We start from the raw sequence: 13,000 nt of genomic DNA, 5'->3' as shown, positions 1-13,000 counted from the left end.
TTCATCTAAAGAATTTAGAAATAAAAATTTATTTTCATTCATTATACTGCAGAACAGCCTGTAAATATCAACATCACAAGGAATGGTACTCCTGAAGGGGCAGAGTTGTTTGCAATCAGAAATTTTATTTCATGGCCTCAAATTAATAAAAAAAAAATCTCATACCATGTCCTATACAAGCCACCGTACATATTAAACATGTTTAGTGCACTCTTTCTTTGTATCGTCTTAAACATGTTAAACTGCTTAAAACAACATGTACAACAAACATTTCATTCAAAGTTTTTTTTTCCCCAAATACAAACCATTTAGCTCTAAATGCTCTCCTGGATAAAAACTTCGCAGAAACAGAACAAAATCTTCATATTTTTTCTCCGGGAATGGTATTGTACTCTTTGAAGTCAGAAGTAAACATGGTCCGGAAAACTGGAGAGGATCGCATGAGAATTACTTTTGTCAAGTGAATTTCTTTGTTCTCAACCATCAAAATCAAGTCTGTTATGCCAGGATCCTCTTGAAAATATTGAGGTTTAGATGGACCTTCGTTTTCAGACTTTTCCGACATTTTCGATTTTTACAAGCTTCGTCTACCTGGTATGGTGTTCCCTTAGAGCCACTCGCATAGCGCCTTAAATTGCACTTTTAGGGCGAAGGTACGACCAGGCGCTTAGCCAGGCGTACGTTTACAAGTACGCAAAAACGTCCACAGGATTTTTGGAAAAAAAGGAGAAAGTGGCAGGCGTAATTTCCCTGTATGCTTGTATGCTCTTAAGGCTTACACATCAGTTTTCGATAAATAAATAATTTAAAATAACAAAAATTACTTGGAATTTAGAAGAAAAAAAAAATAAATTGAAAATTAAAAGAATCGGTTTTAGGTGAAAATAATATTTTCCCAGAAATTGGTTTAATATTGAATACTGCTGAGTTTTTTTTTTCAAAGTGCAAATTACATTCTACCTCTTTTACAGACTATTTTACCACACACATGCACGTATTTTGTCTTTTCAAAAGTCTATATTTGTTTTCATTGGGTTCATCATTCAACGATACATGACAGATTCTTTCACATTTTTGAATGTTTGTCCGCATTGTTTAGTAAAAACAGAACAGACCTCAAACATGACCGCGTAACAAACACAAATTTAAGAAAATATGCGACCGGGAGGGAGGGTCGAATATGCACATCAAATCGTCGAAAATGTAGTAACTTTCGGGGGCAAAGCCCGCTCGGGTCCCACAACGGCTTTGTCCTGGACCCATGGGGGACCTAAAGTCAACACCCGAACCCCTGCCTAATCGGGCGTCCACATCAAAAGCACCCCGGCTACGCCCCAGACGACAGTGGAAGCATATAATACAAAGGCTATAAAAGTCAGTTTGAAATATGTACATGTATATGTTTATTTAAGAACTCAAATTAAAGAATATTAGATCAATTTTAAGGTTGAAATATTTATAATTTGACTTTTGCTTAGAAGTTACTAATCAAGTGTAACTTACTAGTTGAGCATTAAGTCGCATTGGAAACACTTTTACCCGGCAAACATCGTTTTAAGAATCTCAAATAATATTGTATATATGAACTTGAATTGAATACTGAAAGTAGTATATAAGTCCCTGCCTTGATCAATGTAAGTTCATATATTTGAAAAGACCTAGTTTATCCACACTTCTATACTTTTATGTGCTCAATCAAAGGAATTAATTATTATAAAAATCAATATAATGTATGAAAATAATATTAACTTCTTATCTCTGTCATGAAGAACCACATTATAGAAAACATATGCCACCTTGAAGAATCATCCTTTTTTATATCCCTCTGAGTAATTAAGCTACATGTATTAACATTTTTAACAATAAACCCATATTTAATATTCCTCTACTTTATTTCATATCTGTAAATATTAAATACATATACATGTGTGATATATATGATCTCTCTAAACAATCACATTTATCTCAGAAAAGGACAGGCTTTAAGGTAACTAGGAATCCATGGGGAAAAGGCAAGGTTTTAAAAATAATGTCATTGCTTCAACTATCTTCTGTTTGAATTCTTTGTCAGAAATTAATTTGTGCTCAGGTCTTTGGATGCTTACATAATGGGCTCTTTCTTAATGAAACCACAAACAAATGAAAAAAATTAAAATCTTAAAAAATAATATACATTGTAATCGTACCTTTCACCATTAACATTTCTATATGGATTAGTAACAATCTTTGATCAGGTTTTTTTTACACAAAAGCCGGCCCCAATAAGCTTGTTAAGCTTGTCCTTTATAAATCACTATAAAATTTAACAAGTAAATGGCCACAATATCAAGCTACCTGCATAAAACACCCCAAAATATGCTGAGTGTATTTCAAAACGGAAATAAAATCTCTTCAATGACATTTTAGTTTCCTTTTTAGACTGTGGATATATATAGCCACAAGCTATTGCTGCTGGTCTGGGTTATGAATAAACAAACGTGTAAACACACGGGGACCCTAGCGGAGATTTTTGCAGAGTCAAAATAATGAAAATAGACTTGTTTCGATGTTTGAAAATATATTGGACTTTTGCGAAGACACTGACTTTTAGTTACAGTTGACGGATTACTTTTACACCACGAAAATATACGGGAGCTCTTGTGTGAAAAAAATATTGATCTTAATATTTAACAAAACGATAACTAGATGCTGTCATGAGACAGTAATACCCGCACAAAGGTGTTTACCTCTAAAAACACACTCCTACATATAGGGATTTAATTCCAAGTAAAAAGTCAAAATAATTCTATAATTTACACTGAGCAGGTATTCGTCAAATTGAGTATGAAATTCTCAGACCCTGTGACCATGTAACCTATATGACTCAGATCCTCATTACCAGTTTGAATTTAATTAATGATTTTAATTAGATTCTGATAAATGTTTTGCTCATAATAGGACCTTTTTAAATTTACTAATGCCCCCCCCCCCCCCACTCATTTGAGCTTTTCTGGTTTCCTTATATATATCGCTTGTGGTCCATTCTGTTTGTCTGAAAACTTTTTACATTTTTAACTTCTGTAGAACCAATGGGCCAATTTTACCCAATTCACAAAGAAATATGTACATTTGTATATCAGTCTGTCCATCTGTCTCAGTAAATTTAACCTTGGTCATCGAGGTCATATCTATTGAATGAGAAGAGACAAGGCATTCATATTAAAGATATGTATCAGTATTTACCTGTGATAATGGCATGATTTTTTTTACTTGACCTAGAAGTTTGAGCTTCTTGCAAAAAAATTACATTGTTTTCAATTCATCATTGTGAACATGTTGAAAGGGAGAAGTTAAGGCATTCATATTATACTTGCATGCATATAATTACCTGTGATAAGCCTTTCCAAATAAATCATGACTTTTGACTCTGTGACCTTGACCTTAAAGCCTAACCTACTTTTCAAAAATGCTGTATTTAATTATAACTTTTGATTGAGAAGAAATATGAATTTCACATTTGACATGCACATTAATTACTCATAAGAATTCAAGATGTTTCCCAGCATACGATGCTTTTTAACCCCTTGACGTTGAGGTTTTACCAAATTTTTAAAATATTTAACTCTCCTAAAAGATGATTAGGCTTCTGTTTAAAATGTAGGAGGAGTTCAGGGAAGACCAGGCTTTTTGCATAAAAAACATAATTTTTCGACCCCCATTTGACCCCCCAGGGCAAAATCAAAATTTCGAAACTTACTGCACATCTACATGATACCACCAACCATCTCCCAAAAGATGATTAGGCTACTGAGTAAAATGTAGGAGGAGTTCAGGGAAAACGGGCATTTTGCATAAAATATTGTCATTTTTTGACCCCCATTTGACCCCCTGGGGCAAAATTAAAATTCCGAAACCTTACTGCACATCTACGTGACACAACCAACCATCTCCCAAAAGATGATTAGGCTAGTAGGTGAAAAGTAGGAGGAGTTCATGGAAGACGGGGCTTTTTCCATAAAAACATCATTTTTTGACCCCCATTTGACCCCCCAGGGCAAAATCAAAATTTCGAAACTTACTGCACATCTACATGATACCACCAACCATCTCCCAAAAGATGATTAGGCTACTGAGTAAAATGTAGGAGGAGTTCAGGGAAAACGGGCATTTTGCATAAAATAATGTCATTTTTTGACCCCCATTTGACCCCCTGGGGCAAAATTAAAATTCCGAAACCTTACTGCACATCTACGTGACACAACCAACCATCTCCCAAAAGATGATTAGGCTAGTAGGTGAAAAGTAGGAGGAGTTCATGGAAGACGGGGCTTTTTCCATAAAAACATCATTTTTTGACCCCCATTTGACCCCCCGGGGCAAAATTAAAATTCCAAAACCTTACTGCACATCTACATGACACCAGCAACCATCTCCCATAAGATGATTAGGCTACTGAGTAAAATGTAGGAAGAGTTTAGGGAAGCCGAGGATTTTTGCATAAAAAAACATAATTTTTCGACCCCCATTTGACCCCCCAGTGCAAAATCAAAATTCCGAAACCTTACTGCACATCTACATGACACCACCAACCTTCTCCCAAAAGATGATTAAGCTATTGTGTAAAATGTAGGAGGAGTTCAGGAAAGATGGGGCTATTTGCATAAAAAATGTCATTTTTCAACCCCCATTTGACCCCCCGAGGCAAAATCAAAGTTCTGCAACCCTACTGCACATCTACATGACACCACCAACCATCTCCCAAAAGATGATTAGGCTACTGAGTAAAATGTAGGAGGAGTTCAGGGAAAACGGGAGCATTTTGCATAAAATAATGTCATTTTTTGACCCCAATTTGACCCCCTGGGGCAAAATTAAAATTCCGAAACCTTACTGCACATGTATATGACACAACCAACCATCTCCCAAAAGATGATTATGTTAGTAGGTGAAATGTAGGAGGAGTTCAGGCAAGACGGGGCTTTGTCCATAAAAACATCATTTTTTGACCCCCATTTGACCCCCCGGGGCAAAATTAAAATTCCGAAACCTTACTGAACATCTACATGACACCAGCAACCATCTCCCATAAGATGATTAGGCTACTGAGTAAAATGTAGGAGGAGTTTAGGAAAGCCGAGGCTTTTTGCATAAAAAACGTCATATTTTGACCCCCATTTGACCCCCAGGGCAAAATCTACATTCCAAAACCTTACTGCACATCTACATGACACCACCAACCATCTCCCAAAAGATGATTAGGCTACTGTGTAAAATGTAGGAGAGTTCAGGGAAGACCAGGCTTTTTGCATAAAAAACGTCATATTTTGACCCCCATTTGACCCCCCCGGGGCAAAATCAAGATTCCAAAACCTTACCGCACATCTACATGACACCACCAACCATCTCCCAAAAGATGATTAGGCTACTGTGTAAAATGTGGGAGGAGTTCAGGGAAGAAAAGTGTGACAGACGGACAGACAGACAGACGGACGGACGGACGGACGGACATGAGTAATAACAATATACCCGAACTTTGTTAAGAAAGTTCGGGTATAATAACAGGTTACTTCAAAGATCATATGACGATGTCTACGAGGGAAACGGCGACAATCCCACCCTCAACACCCTCCATTCCAGTCTTGACTAACTCCTGCCAAATTTTCCTACTGAAATGTGGCTTCTTCTTTATTTCATTTCTTTAGTTATTGAAAATAAAAGGATATATATAAATTCTCGTGAATAAAGTATCTAAATAAATTTTATTCTACCACCAATTATATTTTTTGTTTGATAAATTATTTCAAAGCCCCGAATACAATAAATTTCACCCCAGTGCATATTTTCCGATCCATTTTCAATTCTGTACCTCCGTACATGACGCAGGTTTAAATGTCAAAGTAAACCGTAAACGGTAAAAGTCAGTGTCTTCGCAAAAGTCCAATTTAAATAATCTGGCATTAACTCATGAATTTTTTATAAAATAATTTTATAGACGAATTAAGCTGATAGAGGGACAGGTTTAAATATATCTTGAACATTTATATTGCTCTATAGATCATTCCCAAAATATATTTAACATAAGGAGCTGGATGCTGTCATGAGACAGTAATACCCGCACTACGGTGTTTGCCTCTAAATGTACACTCCTACATATTGGGCCAAGTAAAAAGTCCAAATAATTCTATAGATAATGTACACTGAACAGGTATTCGTCAAATTGAGTATGAAATTCTCAGACCCTGTGACCATGTAACCTTTATGACTCAGATTCTCATTACACGTTTGAATTTAATTAATGATTTTAATTAGATTCTGAAGAATGTTTTGCTCATAATAGGACCTTTTTAAATTTACTAATGCCCCCCTCCCGCCCCCGACATCACAAACACATGGCACGTATGCGGTTTTTTTTGTTTGTTTTTTTGAATAGGCTAGATGGATAAGTTTTGTTAAAACATCGTTTGTTATGAATCAGTTTAGAATTTGTTCTTGTACTATACATGTTTACATGTAAACACCTTTTGGAAAATTTTCTACATCACACTGTGTTGCGTCACTCATTATTCATATATTTTGATTAAGCACCACTCGGCACACCTCGGCCGATTCCCACTTCATCTGATTAGGCGACGGAATCGACCAAGGTTTGCCGGATGGAATAGAGCACATGCTGCAGTCTGGTTGCATTGGATTAATTCGTTTTGTGTTACAATTGGATTATATTCTATGAAGTTGACAGCTAGGAGCTATGGCAGTTGGTAAGTACAAGTTTAAGTATAGATTGGGGTAAAATAAACCAAAATGATTAGGTTTAAGTTCAAAAAGGGTCAAAGATCATCGCATGCCACACTAGACGAATTTCATATTGTGAAGTTTTTTTCGGGAGTGAGGACGGGGGTTCACATCTCAGTCAAAAAATTCAAGCCCAGATTCCCTGACAAGCAGAATAGAAAAAATGAAAACAAATAAAAAAAATAAAAACAATGATAGTGAGGTCGTGGAGTCAATAATCTCTAAGTAAGGGGGAGGATGTCCAAAGTAATTTTTTTCCGCTTCAGTATATAGTCTTATTTAAATAACAAAGCAAATTCCAAGGGGTGGGGGTGGGGTGTTCAATCTCCCTAACCACTCCCTGTCCCTGAAATAACAATCGATCTTGAGACTCCAAAATAGTAGATTTTAACCTTGCCCATAACTTTTAAGTGGGTTGGGCTATACACATATATCTTGGAAAGAACCACATTTCATAGGTAAATTTCTTGTGAAAAGACCTTTTATTTGAGTACCATGAATTTTGACCTCTTGATCGCTTGTCATTGGATTTTTAGACATTTTTACAACAAAAATTCCTTTAAACTTTAAACTTGTCCTAAATTTGATCAGTAGGTGCTAGGGCTTTCATGCTTAACATGTGTACCGGGTATTCATTGTGAACTTTCAACAGGTATAAATATGTTTGACCTTGACATGAGAGTTTGAACCACTTTAAAAAAACTTTAACCTTGGCAATTAACTTTTGAACAGGGAGTATTAGGGATTACTTATTTCACATGTGTATTCCTTGTAAGAAGACTTTCTTCTGATATCAACAATTTGAACCCTTTGACCTTTACCTTTGAGTTTGACATATATTTGAGAAACTTCAACCTTCGCCATAGGCTGCCATACGGGGGGGGGGGGGGGAGGGGGTCACTGTTTCACAAGCACATCTTGTGTTCATTATTATTTGGTGGTGTCTCCATATGAGGGAAACATTCCCGAGAGAGATGTTTTCATTACAAACAAACAAATTAATAAAGAAAATATAAAACATGAATATGTTGGTCATATCTCTGCATGAAAAAAAAACAGCCTTTCAAATATTGTAACCATTGTAGCCCTTTCAAAACACTCATTTGAGCTTTTCTGGTTTCCTTATCATACAATGTATATCGTTTGTTGTCCATCTGTTTGTCTGAAAATTTTTGACATTTTTAACTTCTATAAAATCACTGGGCCAATGTTACCCAATTCACATAGAAATATGTATATTTGTATGTCAGTCTGTCCATCTGTCTCAATAAATTTAACCTTGGTCATCACGGTCATATTTATTGAATGAGAAGAGACAAGGCATTCATATTAAACATATGGATTATTATTTACCTATAAGAATGGCATGATTTTTTTTACATGTGACCTAGAAGTTTGACCTTCTTGCAAAAAAATTGCATTGTTTTCAATTCATCATTTTGAAGATGTTGAAAGGGAGAAGTTAAGGCATTCATATTATACTTGCATGTATATTATTACCTGTGATAAGCTTTTCCAAATAAATCATGACTTTTGACTCCGTGACCTTGACCTTGAAGCCTAACCTACTTTTCAAAAATGTTGCATTTAATTATAACTTTTGATTCAGAAGGGATATGACTTTCACATTTGACATGCACATTAATTACTCATAAGAATTCAAGATGTTTCCCAGCATACGATACTTTTTAACCCCTTGACGTTGATGTTTTACCAAATTTTTAAAATATTTAATTCCCTCCTAAGAGATGATTAGGTTTCTGTGTAAAATGTAGGAGGAGTTCAGGGAAGAAGTGGCTTTTTGCATTAAAAACGTCATTTTCAACCCCCATTTGACCCCCCGGGGCAAAATCAAAATTCCGAAAGCTTACTGCACATCTACATGACACCACCAACCATCTCTCAAAAGATGATTAGGCTACTGTGTAAAATGTAGGAGGAGTTCAGGGAAGATAGGGCTTTTTGCATAAAAAACGAAATTTTCAACCCCGATTTGACCCCCCAGGCAAAACCAAAATTCGGAAATCTTACTGCACATCTACACGACATCTGCACATCTCCAAAAAGATGATTAGGCTAATGAGTAAAATGTAGGATTAGTTTAGGGAAAACGGGGAATTTTGCATAAAAAAAACATCATTTTTTAACCCCCATTTGACCCCCTGGGGCAAAATTATATTTCCGAAAGCTTACTGCACATCTACATGACACAAACAACCATCTCCCAAAAGATGATTAGGCTAATGATTAAAATGAAGTAGGAGTTCAGGGAAAACGGGGAATTTCGCATAAAAAACATCATTTTTTGATCCCCATTTGACCTCCCGGGGCAAAATCAAAATTCCGAAACCTTACTGAACATCTACATGACACCACCAACCATCACCCAAAAGATGATTAGGCTACTGTGTAAAATGAAGGAGGAGTTCAGGGAAGATGGGGCTTTTTGCATTAAAAACGTCATTTTTCGACCCCCATTTGAACCCCTAGGGTAAAATCAAAATTCTGAAACCTTACTGCACATCTACATGACACCACCAATCATCTCCCAAAAGATGATTAGGCTACTGAGTAAAATGTAGAAGGGGTTCAGGGAAGAAAAGTGTGACAGACGGACGGACTGGACATGAGTAACAACAATATACCCGAACTTTGTTTAGAAAGTGTGGGTATAATAATTCATAGCAATAAGGTGCAATATAATCTTCATCTTTTGACACGAAATATCTTATTCTTCTTAAAATGCCAATTCTTTCAGACATCTTTTTCAAAAGTGTCTGTTTGGCTTTTTGAGAACAATGACACAAATTTATTTTTGACTCATCGCAATTTATGACAATTAAATTTAGCCTTTGACATCTTGACGATCCTTGTATGAATCCAAGAACCACACATTGAGATATTTATGATTTTTTTTAATCAAACATATGCTGTAGAAAACAAACAATAATCTGTAACTGTACCAATTAAAAGCCCAGAATCTTTTATTCCGAAAATCTACATTTTGTCTTCTCTAAACAGATATAAAAAAAGTTTTATTCATATATTTAATGTTAAAAAGATAGAAAAAAGATAATATAGTGTATTTAAAATAAATGCATGTAAATCCGTATGTGATTTGATTTAAACATATTTCATTGATCACAATCAAAGGAATTGGACACAAGTTATGCCAACGTAGATTGTCCTCTCCAACACAAACAAAGTAACAAAATTGTATACACGTGATGTACAACAACAAATATACAATAATGATTATAAAAAATGAGAAGAAGGAAGAGGGTATAGAGAAATAAGAAAGGAAGGGTATGGGAGAGCAAGAGAGAAGAAAGAAGGAGGGGGTTTAGAGATGCCGAAGAGGAAAGAGGGACTATATACAGTGCAATAATAAAGTGGGCGGAAAGAATTGGGAATACATAAAAGAAATCAAAAGAACCCAGAGCAGAGTATGGGCATGCAAAGATGATAGAAGGAAGGTAGGATAAGTGTGTGTTCAACATTTATCAAGGAGATAAATTTACACAGGTCCTTGTGCCATCACGTGACCTTGATACGTATCTTCAAATATTTGTTTGCTAGAAATGCGGATAAAAACACAATATTTTATTTATATTAGGTTAAAAATGAAATAATACGAAAGCATTAGTACTCGTAGATTTCAAAATGCTCATCTTTCATCCCCAAATCCATATTTTGTCTTTTCTGGAAATGTTCATGCATTTGCCACATTTTTCACACCAGATTTCAAATGAGTCCAAGTTCTCTTTAATCCTTGACATTTTGTTCAGGAGATTCGAATTATGTTTTTCAACAAATTCACAGCGTTTTTCGTATAACTGGGCCTTGTCCTCTGGCGGAAGCATTTTGAAGCTTTCTCTGTTCTTATAGGTGTTAACAGCAACGGACTTCAGATTCTCCAGCATTCTATTGTAAAGCTCACCAAAATTGTACACTGCAGCGATATAAAAACATTTGAAATGGAAGAAAATATCTTTTGTTTGAGATTCTGCATCTATCAAAAGCCTCTCATGGAAACTTTTCATCAAGGCGTCCATGCCATACTCTCTAGTCAGAGGTAAGATTCTCTCTATTACAGAAACTACAACAAAAATGTCAGATTTAAAACAAGTATAATTAAAACGTTTATCACTTTTAGTTTATTATTTTGAATTTATTTAAGACTTTCTGGTGACGAGGAAATGCGTTTATAATGAATCAAAATCATCCTAACTTAAGTGATAGTATGTTTTGTATATATTTTATAATGTCTCTTCTTATAAGATTGTAAAGTGGGACGTGGAGACCGCCCGCCGCCGTCCTTCAGATGAGAAAGAAAAACCGAAGTCCCATGTCGTAATAGGTGCTGGAACTAAAAAGATCCCTCCCTGTTCAACGGCCCTGCGTGCCGATTATAGGGTAAAAATCGTACTTTTCCATCGGCAAGTGGCGGCGTCTCCATATGAATGAAAAATTCCCGAAAGGGTCGTTAAGAAAACATACAATCAATCAATCAATCAATATTAATCTAACTTATATAGGATTTTTTTTTAGATTAACCTAGGCAAATTCCTGCTTGATGTCAACAAGTAAAGTATTTTTAAAGAGGGCATTTGATAGATTTTATCCCATTCATAGCTTTGAAATAAAAACCCAGACTGTTAAAATATTTTGTCCACTTTACCCATACACCACAAACACTGCAAACTGATAAGTAGCTCTTTCTTGACAAGATTTTTGAAAGATGTCCCAATGTCTGAATCGATGCGCAAGTCTAAGGATGAATTACGACGAAAAAATGGATAGATATTCCAGTGATTAAGATGACCTGAATCATTTAACACAACATGAAAATAACATTATATATCCAAACCGTTAAGCTCCAAATGTTCCCCTGTATAAAAACTTCGTAGAAACAGTACAAAATCTTCATATGATTTTCCTGGAAAGGTAACACTGCTTTCGCTTTTCTCTTTGAAACCATCACTAAACATGGCCCGGAAAACTGGAGAAAAACGCATGAGAATTACTTTTGTCACATGGATCTCTTTGTCTTTCACCATGAGAATTACGTCTGTAACTCCAGAATCCTCTCGAAAGTACTGAGCTTCAGAGGGGCGCTTGATTTCTTCTGCCTTGTCCGTCATTTCATCGGCTTGTCTCTGGTAGACTGTGGCTGGTTTAAGTAATTTACGGAGTGGAGTGAATTCACTGAGTGGAGTAAGTAAACAAATCTATCCCATTTCTATCAATGACAACGTTTAAGAAGGTTGAACAGGCGAGCGGAATGCCTACAGAACGATAACATAACTTAGGTGAAAAAATCTCAATCATAACAAAATCTCCTTTCATATTTCATCTAAAGTTAGAGTATGATTTAATTAAGTAATTAAGATATCTCCAAATTGCAAAAATCTCACAAAGACTGAACGTATTTGTCTTTGAAATAGCAAAAGACACAACCATCGTAGAAAAGGGGTATTTTTGTCAAATCTGGACATTTACTTGGCTACAAGTTTGATACTGTAATTTCCAGACTGAGAGTTGGTCACCTGCCAAATAAAATGAATTGAGCATTTGAAACCTCGGTTAGTCAAGAGGAGCAGTTAGACATGTATATTTGTGAATTAGTGAATTACTCAATTTCCTGGATTATTTCACAGTATGCATTGATAAAGATATATTAATATACTGAGCTTTGTAGAATGATTGACTTTTTTTTCATAATACCGCTCCACTCCGCGCCAAATTACCCCAAGCCCTATAAAACTGAACGTATTTTATGAGTTTATTTTGATGTGATTCTAAAAATATTTATTGATTTTTAGAAAAAAAATTAACACAATGTACAATATTGAACGATTATTAAAAATGCACCTTTGCTTCGCAAACTAGAGTCCAGTATCCGAAAAAGAGAGTAACGTAAGGTGTGTTCTTGTCCGCGAACTTTACTAACAAACCTTGTAAATATGTAATGTATACCCATGGATATGGGTGGGTTCACCAAAAATTTCACAACCTAATATCTAGTGGCTTTACAATACAACTAAAATTATATTTTGCTGCAGCATTTAGACACCTTTTTCAAAAATGGAAGAGAATTATCCTCTTCCCCCAATATATTCTTAAACAGAAGCTGAAACTTTGATGTGAAAGTCTTCGAAAGAACTCAAAGTTTATATGATATAGACAATTACGAAAATCTTTAATTATAGTCCGTCGCACGGCATCT

The 13,000-nt window shown here is 35.4% G+C and overlaps 1 protein-coding gene across 2 annotated transcripts in view; it reads right to left on the bottom strand.

Moving 5' to 3' along the window:
• Positions 1–13,000, bottom strand: part of LOC134246708 (uncharacterized) — a 49,369-nt gene that overhangs the window by 2,238 nt on the left and 34,131 nt on the right. Inside the window, exon 1 of one of the 2 annotated variants that reach the window (XR_009987685.1) lies at positions 306–565. The exons of the other annotated variant lie outside the window; for it this stretch is intronic. The gene's annotated coding sequence lies outside the window, so the exon portion shown is untranslated. Of the gene's footprint in view, positions 1–305; positions 566–13,000 lie in introns of those variants that run through there. 2 annotated transcript variants of the gene reach the window in all.

The sequence above is a fragment of the Saccostrea cucullata genome, unplaced genomic scaffold (genome assembly GCF_032062105.1).
Source record: "Saccostrea cucullata isolate Sc308-1 unplaced genomic scaffold, CSIRO_AGI_Scuc_v1 ctg5708, whole genome shotgun sequence".
Lineage (NCBI taxonomy): Eukaryota > Metazoa > Mollusca > Bivalvia > Ostreida > Ostreidae > Saccostrea > Saccostrea cuccullata.
This window is presented reverse-complemented; position numbering and strand designations above follow the sequence as displayed.